The sequence below is a fragment of the Dermacentor andersoni genome, chromosome 10 (genome assembly GCF_023375885.2).
Source record: "Dermacentor andersoni chromosome 10, qqDerAnde1_hic_scaffold, whole genome shotgun sequence".
NCBI lineage: Eukaryota > Metazoa > Arthropoda > Arachnida > Ixodida > Ixodidae > Dermacentor > Dermacentor andersoni.
In genome coordinates, this window is record NC_092823.1 from 136,256,069 (window position 1) to 136,265,117 (window position 9,049).

A 9,049-nucleotide genomic window follows, 5' to 3' on the forward strand; every position below is an offset into this window, starting at 1 on the left:
CCATTTACACGATGAATAAAGGGGTATGCGCAAATTAGATTTTGCGGACAAAAGGTAAGTCTATAGCCCATTAGACTTTCGGCCCAGCCAAGTACAATCTATTCGGAAAGCGCTGGTTCGGCGAAGTACCACTCCCTGCTGGTGTACGTGCATTGACCCATTTACACGATGAATAAAGGGGTATGCGCAAATTAGATTTTGCGGACAAAAGGTAAGTCTATAGCCCATTAGACTTTCGGCCCAGCCAAGCACAATCATTTCTTCGGAAAACGCTGCTTCGGCGCAAGTACCACTCCCTGCTGGTGCACGTGCATTCACACATTTACACGATGAATAAAGGGGTATGCGCAAATTAGATTTTGCGGACAAAAGGTAAGTCTGTAGCCCATTAGACTTTTGGCCCAGCCAAGTACAATCAATTCGGAAAGCGCTGGTTCGGCGCAAGTACCACTCCCTGCTGGTGTACGTACATTCACCCATTTACACGATGAATAAAGGGGTATGCGCAAATTAGATTTTGCGGACAAAAGGTAAGTCTATAGCCCATTAGACTTTTGGCCCAGCCAAGTACAACCAATTGTTTGGAAAGCGCTGGTTCGGCGCAAGTACCACTCCCTGCTGGTGTACGTGCATTCACCCATTTACACGATGAATAAAGGGGTATGCGCAAATTAGATTTCGCGAGAAAAAGGTAACCCTAATCAGAATTCCGTCCCACCCGTCAGATTAATTTTTTCGAAAAAATGAGAAAAATCGTCGCAGCCACGTAAAATAAATTCTGCAAAGTCGTTTGTTCGTTGCGTACATCACTACCCACGCACGCGCTGACGCCGATTTACGCGATAAATAAACGAATAGGCCTAAAATGACTCGAAAAAAATGAAAAAACACAGCCTATAGCCCATGAAAATATTGTCTCAGCCGCGAATAATCAATTCTCCCAAAAGCGCTTGTTCTTCCCATACATGGATCCCCACGCACGCGCTAACGCCGATTTACGCGATAAATAAACGATTAGGCAAAGAGTAATTTTCCGCCAAATATGGAAAAAAACAGTCAGCCTATACACCATGAAAATATCATTTTTGCGACGAGAAATGAAGTGTCTCGAAAGCGCCGGTACTCCGCATATATCAGTTCTCTGGCATGCGTAGACGCCGTTTAACGCGATAAATAAACGATCAGGCAAAGAATAATTTTCCCCCCAAAACGGAAAAAACACTAAGCCTATAGCCCATGAAATTATTTTTTCGACGAAAAATAAAGTGTCTCGAAAGCGCCGGTACTCCGCATATATCAGTTCCCCGGCATGCGTAGACGCCGTTTAACGCGATAAATAAACGATCAGACAAAGAATAATTTTCCCCCAAAAATGGAAAAAACACTAAGCCTATATAGCCCATGAAATTATGATTTTTTCGACGAAAAATAAAGTGTCTCGAAAGCGCCGGTACTCCGAATATATCAGTTCCCTGGCATGCGTAGACGCCGTTTAACGCGATAAATAAACGATCAGACAAAGAATAATTTTCCCCCAAAAATGGAAAAAACACTAAGCCTATAGCCCATGAAATTATCATTTTTTTCGACGAAAAATAAAGTGTCTCGAAAGCGCCGGTACTCCGCATATATCAGTTCCCTGGCATGCGTAGACGCCGTTTAATGCGATAAATAAACGATCAGGCAAAGAATAATTTTCCCCCCAAAACGGAAAAAGCACTAAGCCTATAGCCCATGAAATTATCATTTTTTCGACGAAAAATAAAGTGTCTCGAAAGCGCCGGTACTCCGCGTATACCAGTTCCCTGGCATGCGTAGACGCCGTTTAACGCGATAAATAAACGATCAGGCAAAGAATAATTTTCCCCCGAAAATGGAAAAAACACTAAGCTTATAGCCCATGAAAATATCATTTTTTCGACGAAAAATGAAGTGTCTCGAAAGCGCCGGTACTCCGCATATATCAGTTCCCTGGCATGCGTAGACGCCGTTTAACGCGATAAATAAACGATCAGACAAAGAATAATTTCCCCCAAAAATGGAAAAAACACTAAGCCTATAGCCCATGAAATTATCATTTTTTCGACGAAAAATAAAGTGTCTCGAAAGCGCCGGTACTCCGCATATATCAGTTCCCTGGCATGCGTAGACGCCGTTTAACGCGATAAATAAACGATCAGACAAAGAATAATTTTCCCCCCAAAACGGAAAAAACACTAAGCCTATAGCCCATGAAATTATCATTTTTTCGACGAAAAATAAAGTGTCTCGAAAGCGCCGGTACTCCGCGTATACCAGTTCCCTGGCATGCGTAGACGCCGTTTAACGCGATAAATAAACGATCAGGCAAAGAATAATTTTCCCCCGAAAATGGAAAAAACACTAAGCTTATAGCCCATCAAAATATCATTTTTTCGACGAAAAATGAAGTGTCTCGAAAGCGCCGGTACTCCGCATATATCAGTTCCCTGGCATGCGTAGACGCCGTTTAACGCGATAAATAAACGATCAGACAAAGAATAATTTCCCCCAAAAATGGAAAAAACACTAAGCCTATAGCCCATGAAATTATCATTTTTTCGACGAAAAATAAAGTGTCTCGAAAGCGCCGGTACTCCGCATATATCAGTTCCCTGGCATGCGTAGACGCCGTTTAACGCGATAAATAAACGATCAGACAAAGAATAATTTTCCCCCAAAAATGGAAAAAACACTAAGCTTATAGCCCATGAAAATATCATTTTTTCGACGAAAAATAAAGTGTCTCGAAAGCGCCGGTACTCCGCATATATCAGTTCCCTGGCATGCGTAGACGCCGTTTAACGCGATAAATAAACGATCAGACAAAGAATAATTTTCCCCCGAAAATGGAAAAAACACTAAGCTTATAGCCCATGAAATTATCATTTTTTCGACGAAAAATAAAGTGTCTCGAAAGCGCCGGTACTCCGCATATATCAGTTCCCTGGCATGCGTAGACGCCGTTTAACGCGATAAATAAACGATCAGACAAAGAATAATTTTCCCCCCAAAACGGAAAAAACACTAAGCCTATAGCCCATGAAATTATCATTTTTTCGACGAAAAATAAAGTGTCTCGAAAGCGCCGGTACTCCGCGTATACCAGTTCCCTGGCATGCGTAGACGCCGTTTAACGCGATAAATAAACGATCAGGCAAAGAATAATTTTCCCCCGAAAATGGAAAAAACACTAAGCTTATAGCCCATGAAAATATCATTTTTTCGACGAAAAATGAAGTGTCTCGAAAGCGCCGGTACTCCGCATATATCAGTTCCCTGGCATGCGTAGACGCCGTTTAACGCGATAAATAAACGATCAGACAAAGAATAATTTCCCCCAAAAATGGAAAAAACACTAAGCCTATAGCCCATGAAATTATCATTTTTTTCGACGAAAAATAAAGTGTCTCGAAAGCGCCGGTACTCCGCATATATCAGTTCCCTGGCATGCGTAGACGCCGTTTAACGCGATAAATAAACGATCAGACAAAGAATAATTTTCCCCCAAAAATGGAAAAAACACTAAGCCTATAGCCCATGAAATTATCATTTTTTCGACGAAAAATAAAGTGTCTCGAAAGCGCCGGTACTCCGCATATACCAGTTCCCTGGCATGCGTAGACGCCGTTTAACGCGATAAATAAACGATCAGGCAAAGAATAATTTTCCCCCCAAAATGGAAAAAACACTAAGCCTATAGCCATGAAATTATCATTTTTTCGACGAAAAATAAAGTGTCTCGAAAGCGCCGGTACTCCGCATATATCAGTTCCCTGGCATGCGTAGACGCCGTTTAACGCGATAAATAAACGATCAGACAAAGAATAATTTTCCCCCCAAAATGGAAAAAAACACTAAGCCTATAGCCCATGAAATTATCATTTTTTCGACGAAAAATAAAGTGTCTCGAAAGCGCCGGTACTCCGCATATATCAGTTCCCTGGCATGCGTAGACGCCGTTTAACGCGATAAATAAACGATCAGGCAAAGAATAATTTTCCCCCCAAAACGGAAAAAACACTAAGCCTATAGCCAATGAAATTATCATTTTTTCGACGAAAAATAAAGTGTCTCGAAAGCGCTGGTACTCCGCATATATCAGTTCCCTGGCATGCGTAGACGCCGTTTAACGCGATAAATAAACGATCAGGCAAAGAATAATTTTCCCCCAAAAATGGAAAAAACACTAAGCCTATAGCCCATGAAATTATCATTTTTTCGACGAAAAATAAAGTGTCTCGAAAGCGCCGGTACTTCGCATATATCAGTTCCCTGGCATGCGTAGACGCCGTTTAACGCAATAAATAAACGATCAGACAAAGAATAATTTTCCCCCCAAAATGGAAAAAAACACTAAGCCTATAGCCATGAAATTATCATTTTTTCGACGAAAAATAAAGTGTCTCGAAAGCGCCGGTACTCCGCATATATCAGTTCCCTGGCATGCGTAGACGCCGTTTAACGCGATAAATAAACGATCAGACAAAGAATAATTTTCCCCCCAAAATGGAAAAAACACTAAGCCTATAGCCCATGAAATTATCATTTTTTCGACGAAAAATAAAGTGTCTCGAAAGCGCCGGTACTCCGCATATATCAGTTCCCTGGCATGCGTAGACGCCGTTTAACGCGATAAATAAACGATCAGGCAAAAAATAATTTTCCCCCCAAAATGGAAAAAACACTAAGCCTATAGCCCATGAAATTATCATTTTTTCGATGAAAAATAACGTGTCTCGAAAGCGCCGGTACTCCGCATATATCAGTTCCCTGGCATGCGTAGACGCCGTTTAACGCGATAAATAAACGATCAGACAAAGAATAATTTTCCCCAAAAAATGGAAAAAACACTAAGCCTATAGCCCATGAAATTATCATTTTTTTCGACGAAAAATAAAGTGTCTCGAAAGCGCCGGTACTCCGCATATATCAGTTCCCTGGCATGCGTAGACGCCGTTTAACGCGATAAATAAACGATCAGACAAAGAATAATTTCCCCCAAAAATGGAAAAAACACTAAGTATAGCCCATGAAATTATCATTTTTTCGACGAAAAATAAAGTGTCTCGAAAGCGCCGGTACTCCGCGTATACCAGTTCCCTGGCATGCGTAGACGCCGTTTAACGCGATAAATAAACGATCAGGCAAAGAATAATTTTCCCCCGAAAATGGAAAAAACACTAAGCTTATAGCCCATGAAAATATCATTTTTTCGACGAAAAATGAAGTGTCTCGAAAGCGCCGGTACTCCGCATATATCAGTTCCCTGGCATGCGTAGACGCCGTTTAACGCGATAAATAAACGATCAGACAAAGAATAATTTCCCCCAAAAATGGAAAAAACACTAAGCCTATAGCCCATGAAATTATCATTTTTTCGACGAAAAATAAAGTGTCTCGAAAGCGCCGGTACTCCGCATATATCAGTTCCCTGGCATGCGTAGACGCCGTTTAACGCGATAAATAAACGATCAGACAAAGAATAATTTTCCCCCAAAAATGGAAAAAACACTAAGCCTATAGCCCATGAAATTATCATTTTTTCGACGAAAAATAAAGTGTCTCGAAAGCGCCGGTACTCCGCATATACCAGTTCCCTGGCATGCGTAGACGCCGTTTAACGCGATAAATAAACGATCAGGCAAAGAATAATTTCCCCCCCAAAATGGAAAAAACACTAAGCCTATAGCCATGAAATTATCATTTTTTCGACGAAAAATAAAGTGTCTCGAAAGCGCCGGTACTCCGCATATATCAGTTCCCTGGCATGCGTAGACGCCGTTTAACGCGATAAATAAACGATCAGACAAAGAATAATTTTCCCCCCAAAATGGAAAAAAACACTAAGCCTATAGCCCATGAAATTATCATTTTTTCGACGAAAAATAAAGTGTCTCGAAAGCGCCGGTACTCCGCATATATCAGTTCCCTGGCATGCGTAGACGCCGTTTAACGCGATAAATAAACGATCAGGCAAAGAATAATTTTCCCCCCAAAACGGAAAAAACACTAAGCCTATAGCCAATGAAATTATCATTTTTTCGACGAAAAATAAAGTGTCTCGAAAGCGCCGGTACTCCGCATATATCAGTTTCCTGGCATGCGTAGACGCCGTTTAACGCGATAAATAAACGATCAGGCAAAGAATAATTTTCCCCCAAAAATGGAAAAAACACTAAGCCTATAGCCCATGAAATTATCATTTTTTCGACGAAAAATAAAGTGTCTCGAAAGCGCCGGTACTTCGCATATTTCAGTTCCCTGGCATGCGTAGACGCCGTTTAACGCAATAAATAAACGATCAGACAAAGAATAATTTTCCCCCCAAAATGGAAAAAAACACTAAGCCTATAGCCATGAAATTATCATTTTTTCGAAGAAAAATAAAGTGTCTCGAAAGCGCCGGTACTCCGCATATATCAGTTCCCTGGCATGCGTAGACGCCGTTTAACGCGATAAATAAACGATCAGACAAAGAATAATTTTCCCCCCAAAATGGAAAAAACACTAAGCCTATAGCCCATGAAATTATCATTTTTTCGACGAAAAATAAAGTGTCTCGAAAGCGCCGGTACTCCGCATATATCAGTTCCCTGGCATGCGTAGACGCCGTTTAACGCGATAAATAAACGATCAGGCAAAGAATAATTTTCCCCCCAAAATGGAAAAAACACTAAGCCTATAGCCCATGAAATTATCATTTTTTCGATGAAAAATAACGTGTCTCGAAAGCGCCGGTACTCCGCATATATCAGTTCCCTGGCATGCGTAGACGCCGTTTAACGCGATAAATAAACGATCAGACAAAGAATAATTTTCCCCAAAAAATGGAAAAAACACTAAGCCTATAGCCCATGAAATTATCATTTTTTCGACGAAAAATAAAGTGTCTCGAAAGCGCCGGTACTCCGCATATATCAGTTCCCTGGCATGCGTAGACGCCGTTTAACGCGATAAATAAACGATCAGGCAAAGAATAATTTTCCCCCCAAAACGGAAAAAACACTAAGCCTATAGCCCATGAAATTAACATTTTTTCGACGAAAAATAGTGTCTCGAAAGCGCCGGTACTCCGCATATATCAGTTCCCTGGCATGCGTAGACGCCGTTTAACGCGATAAATAAACGATCAGACAAAGAATAATTTTCCCCAAAAAATGGAAAAAACACTAAGCCTATAGCCCATGAAATTATCATTTTTTCGACGAAAAATAAAGTGTCTCGAAAGCGCCGGTACTCCGCATATATCAGTTCCCTGGCATGCGTAGACGCCGTTTAACGCGATAAATAAACGATCAGGCAAAGAATAATTTTCCCCCCCAAACGGAAAAAACACTAAGCCTATAGCCCATGAAATTAACATTTTTTCGACGAAAAATAAAGTGTCTCGAAAGCGCCGGTACTCCGCATATATCAGTTCCCTGGCATGCGTAGACGCCGTTTAACGCGATAAATAAACGATCAGACAAAGAATAATTTTCCCCCAAAAATGGAAAAAACACTAAGCTTATAGCCCATGAAATTATCATTTTTTTCGACGAAAAATAAAGTGTCTCGAAAGCGCCGGTACTCCGCATATATCAGTTCCCTGGCATGCGTAGACGCCGTTTAACGCGATAAATAAACGATCAGGCAAAGAATAATTTTCCCCCCAAAACGGAAAAAACACTAAGCCTATAGCCCATGAAAATATCATTTTTTCGACGAAAAATGAAGTATCTCGAAAGCGCCGGTACTCCGCATATATCAGTTCCCTGGCATGCGTAGACGCCGTTTAACGCGATAAATAAACGATCAGACAAAGAATAATTTTCCCCCCAAAACGGAAAAAACACTAAGCCTATAGCCCATGAAATTAACATTTTTTCGACGAAAAATAAAGTGTCTCGAAAGCGCCGGTACTCCGCATATATCAGTTCCCTGGCATGCGTAGACGCCGTTTAACGCGATAAATAAACGATCAGACAAAGAATAATTTTCCCCCAAAAATGGAAAAAACACTAAGCTTATAGCCCATGAAATTATCATTTTTTCGACGAAAAATAAAGTGTCTCGAAAGCGCCGGTACTCCGCATATATCAGTTCCCTGGCATGCGTAGACGCCGTTTAACGCGATAAATAAACGATCAGGCAAAGAATAATTTTCCCCCCAAAACGGAAAAAACACTAAGCCTATAGCCCATGAAATTATCATTTTTTCGACGAAAAATAAAGTGTCTCGAAAGCGCCGGTACTCTGCATATATCAGTTCCCTGGCATGCGTAGACGCCGTTTAACGCGATAAATAAACGATCAGGCAAAGAATAATTCTCCCCCCAAAACGGAAAAAACACTAAGCCTATAGCCCATGAAATTATCATTTTTTCGACGAAAAATAAAGTGTCTCGAAAGCGCCGGTACTCCGCATATATCAGTTCCCTGGCATGCGTAGACGCCGTTTAACGCGATAAATAAACGATCAGGCAAAAAATAATTCTCCCCCCAAAACGGAAAAAACACTAAGCCTATAGCCCATGAAATCATCATTTTTTCGACGAAAAATAAAGTGTCTCGAAAGCGCCGGTACTCCGCATATATCAGTTCCCTGGCATGCGTAGACGCCGTTTAACGCGATAAATAAACGATCAGACAAAGAATAATTTTCCCCAAAAAATGGAAAAAACACTAAGCCTATAGCCCATGAAATTATCATTTTTTCGACGAAAAATAAAGTGTCTCGAAAGCGCCGGTACTCCGCATATATCAGTTCCCTGGCATGCGTAGACGCCGTTTAACGCGATAAATAAACGATCAGGCAAAGAATAATTTTCCCCCCAAAACGGAAAAAACACTAAGCCTATAGCCCATGAAAATATCATTTTTTCGACGAAAAATGAAGTGTCTCGAAAGCGCCGGTACTCCGCATATATCAGTTCCCTGGCATGCGTAGACGCCGTTTAACGCGATAAATAAACGATCAGACAAAGAATAATTTTCCCCAAAAAATGGAAAAAAGCTAAGCCTATAGCCCATGAAATTATCATTTTTT